Source organism: Elephantulus edwardii, unplaced genomic scaffold (assembly GCF_000299155.1).
Source record: "Elephantulus edwardii isolate Elephantulus edwardi_28Jun2011 unplaced genomic scaffold, EleEdw1.0 scaffold00010, whole genome shotgun sequence".
Lineage (NCBI taxonomy): Eukaryota > Metazoa > Chordata > Mammalia > Macroscelidea > Macroscelididae > Elephantulus > Elephantulus edwardii.
The window spans coordinates 22099020-22103537 of NW_006399760.1; the positions used below are offsets into that span (position 1 = coordinate 22099020).

At 40.2% G+C, this 4518-nt stretch overlaps 1 pseudogene; it reads right to left on the reverse strand.

Annotated features, from left to right (window-relative positions):
- Positions 1-759: 759 nt before the first annotated feature.
- Positions 760-1491, reverse strand: LOC102849398 (annotated as a pseudogene).
- Positions 1492-4518: the final 3027 nt, after the last annotated feature.

Genomic DNA, 4518 nt, shown 5'->3' on the forward strand with positions numbered 1-4518 from the left:
CGCAGGATAGAGCAGGGTTTAGGGCTGTTGTGCATAGGGTCGCTATGAGTCGCAAACGACTCGACAGCACATAACAACAACAAACAACAATACCTTCATCTAAGGCCAGGCAACTCCGCTCCCCACATCCCGCCAAAGATAACAGAAATCCTTCTAGGAGCAACTCAGAACTCATCTTTTATCTCCAACCTGCCTCATCAGCAGACGTTTAAAGTCATTTTTATGATTTTTAAAAGACATGGATACTCATGTATATAGATAATAAAAGCTCTTATTAGAGGAGAATTGATTTTTAAAGAAAGTGCAGGTAGGGAAAGAAGAAACGATTTTTTAACTAAAACCCTCCCAAACGTCTTAAGCACTGTTCAACTTGCTGTCATTTAGCAAATAGCAAAAATTTCAGCGTTCATCTAAAATCTTATTGCTTTACAACTGTGGTATTCTTTCCATTAAAATAAAAAGACAAAGCCATCAATTCAGTGATTAATTTGACGTGGCTTTCAGTCAGGACTGAGGAGTGGGAATGACAGAGAAGACCAACATACAAAAAGGGAACTTAAACTTACAACAGTTTTCTTAAAAAAAAAAAGAAAGAAAGAAAGAAAGAAAAGAGAAAATGTTATCATTTTCAACAAATGGAAAAAAGCGTTCAAAGCCCGTAAGTCAAGCCATAGCCAAAACCATGTTCTATCTTAAGCGGGTTCTCTTTTTTGCCATTTTCTTTCTTTTAACAAATCCTTTCCCCAAACCATCATCACTTTAATCATCCCCAGACTGGGCCTCATCTTCAGAGCCTTCATCCCCTGATTTCTCAGGCGGCGGGCGGGCAGGGGGCTTCTTTTCGGGAGAGCTTTAGGGCTCCTCGTAGTTGTCTTTGGGGGAAGCAGTCTTTTCCTTTGATGCCTTTGAAGCTGTGGGATGACCCACTTTCCCTTTGCCTTTCACTGGACTTGGCGTCACTGTTGCCTTTAGCCTGGGTTTGGGCATTTTCTTTTCTTTTCTCTCAGGCTTAACCTTCTTAACCATCTTTTTGTTTTTCTTTTTTGAACTGCCATAGTCACTGTCATCATCATCTTCCATTAGGAAATCTTCATCACTGCCAGAATCTTCTTCTTGGAATGGTGCCTCATCTTCCACTTCTTCTTCTTCCTCACTGCCCACGTCTTCCATGAGCATCTCTCTCTGCTTAGAGGCTGCTTTAGATGCCGCCTGCTGTTGCTGACGTACATTTTTATGATCTTCTTTTTCATCTTCACTATCCTCTGCTGAGTGAGAATCATTCTTCTTGGTCTTCACATCTTTTTCTTCTGAGTCCTCACTATCTTCTTGTGAATTCTTTCCAGATCGTCTCTTATTTTTAGCTTCTCGGGGAGATGACCAGATTTTCTTAGCTGGTGGACCTGAATCTCTTCCATAATCTTCATCAGCATCATCAGATTCCTGAAACTGTGAATAATCAACGACCTTCCTATTTGTGACAGGCCGAGACATGTTCGCTGTCGAAACAGGACTAAGTCGAGAAGCCAAAGACCAGGACCCCGCCCCCCAACCCCGCGTGCTCTGTGCCCCCACCCCGTTCCCCCGTCTCTCCGAAAAGGATCGTCCTAGCCATTTTTGAATGAACTTCAGAAGTACGCTATAGGCCTGACAACTGTCTGAAAGTTGATCTCCTGCAGTGGGTTCTGTTCCAGGTTTGAAGGGTGTCTAAGGGCCACAATCTCCGGAGTTCCAGCAGTCTTTATCAGATTATTAAGTCTCTTTTTAACAATTTTAAGTTTTGTTTGACAGTGAATTTTTTTCCTCCCTTCTTTGTCCTTGATCTTCTATTGTGATCCTGATTAGAGCAGTCTGCAGTGGTAACTAGGCACTATCTAGTTCTTCTGATCTCAGAGAGAAGGCTGTGTTTCAATTGATACATTTGTACTTTGGCCTAATTATTTTCTCAAGTCTGACTTTTCTTTACACTTCTTTGTTCAGAACAACAAGAGACCAGTAAGTTGCATCTTACATGACTACTCAAAACCTTTAAAGACCCTACCCACCAAACAACTATGTAGAACATGATCTTTCTGTTCTATGCATGCCAAGTGACCTAGATGCCCCTTAAGATTGTAGTACAGGACACACATTGCCCCAAGATGTCTGCATACCAACAGCCTCTAGTTATTATGCTTTAGCTTTTTCTGGTGGCATGTTGAGCTGCTAACCCAAAGGTAGTAACTCTGATGGTTCAAATTCATTAGTGACTCTGAAAGCGAAATAAGAGCAATCACCTCCCAAGCAATACAGCCTCCAAAACCTGCTGGAGGGCCAGCAGTCTGACTCGATGGCAATGAGTTTGCGGTTTTTAGTCCCAACTAAAGTCATGATTGTCAGGTTGCCCCATCCAATAAGTAAGCAAGGCAAGGTAGCTGTAGATGTGCTTTCCCCCCATAACAGCCCAGAGCCAATGATTTCCCTAGGCACAGCACTCCTCTTATAAGGCTACCCCCTGGAACATCTGACTGGTCTGACTAAGGCACTGTCAGGTTAGTATCAAACACTGACAGTTCTTCTTGCCCATGCCCACTTCCTTCTTTTTCCATTCACAGGTTGATGAGCCAACAGATACTTAGCATGACTATTTATGTCTCAGTATCTCCTTCTGGAGAATCCAAATTGTGACACACACAAAATTTCTAAGAGACTTATGTCACCAAAGAAGAGAAAAACCTTGGTAGATGAATCACTGCAACACTCCACTGTTATATCCTTCACAGAGGAACTAGTCTAAGCATTCAGTTAAGTATTTACATTATTCCAATATAACACGTCATTGCTTTAATACGCCCTTCTAGTGTTAAGTCAATATTCAAAAGTATTTTTTTCTTCAGTCTAATCTAAATTTTCTTGCTGCAAGTTAAACTGACTTCTTTTACCTTCTGTATGAAGGTAAAGAAGATAAAAGCAACTACACTATGATTCAAGACAGTTAAGCCATTCTTTTGCTAGCAATTAAGGCCCTTAACCTCTTTAAACATCTCCCTAAGGTCTTGTTTTCCAACCTATTAATAATTTTTATTGTTTTCCTCTGGATCTTATCCAAACTCTCCCCCTGGGTCTGTCTTCAGAAGGAGAGTTTCAAACTCATAGCATGTCTATAGTAAAAATATGACTGTAATATAATAAAACACATGACCTAATGGCCATGACTCTACTCACTAGTACTATCCAAACTAGCAACACTAAATTTGCAGCTATTTTTACTTTTATTATTCAATAATTGCATACAATTTGGTACGTTTTTTCATTAGATTGTTTCACTATAAAGAAAATTTTGAGTAGCTTTGAAAGTCAACAGTGACTCAAAAAAAAAACAACCTTCATTTGTCATGAAGTTGTACACTTTGATGGGTGAGGAGGTTAGGGGGATTGGGAAAATCTGGTGTGAAAAACAATGTATTAGAATTTTGTAAAAAAAAAAAAAAACCCTAATGTAAAAAAACCCAAAGGCCCTCCATGGTTTCTGTTCATTCCATTAACATTTTACAAATCTTATTTAAATAAGAAGACCAGTAAGTACTCCTGAAATTAGGAAGTTCTGGTGGCCTGGTGTGTAAAGAGTTGCACTGCCAACCCAAAAGTACATGGTTCTAATCTACCCACGGCTGCTCCAGATAAAGATGCTCAGTCTCCTCCAGGGCACTTTACAGCCTCTGAAAACTCGCTGTAAGGTTAACTGTGAATTAGTTCCAACTCAAGGGCACATAACAACAATGTCCTTGATAGTGAAGGACATAGTACAACGGATAAAGAGTGAAAAAGTGAAGAAAGATCACTTCTTTTACTATTCCCTTCCCTAACCACTAATGTTTAAACTTTCAAAATAAGTGCTCATTACAATCAGATTTTTACTTGAGACATGCCACGAGTTTGGAACTCTTCATCAACTCTGCTTGCAGTCTGCGCTCTTCATGAGTTGGATTTTGGCCAGTCATAACCTATTATGATCTGCCATTCTAGCACTTTCTTCAACAAATTGTTCACTCTCTCTGAATTTCAATCAGACTGAACTACACTTTCTTTCTCTTCAAATAGTACTGTTATCCTTAGCTCTCAGTCTTAATTCAGTTCATTTGTCCTCAATACATTCCCTCACCATTCAAAATATTTTGTCATTCTCAGTGCAATTTGAAAAGCTCCGTTGCCTAGTAGCCTTTTCTCATGCCCACAGTTGTATTTTCTCTCATTTGATGTTTCCCAGAACACTCTGCGTCACTGCACCATTCAACACTATCACATAGGTCTTTATTGGCTTCTGTGATCAAGAATAGCGTTTTGCTTTCTGCATCTTCTTACAGCTATTTCCAAATGTTGTTGTTGTTGTTGTTCTTATGTGCCGTTGAGTCACTTGCAACTCATAGCGACCCTATGTACAACAGCCCTAAATTCTGCTCTGTCCTGTGCCAATCGCACTGTCTCTGACACTCCCATCCCGATTATTCCAGTCACTGAATCAATCCACCTCATAGAGGGCCT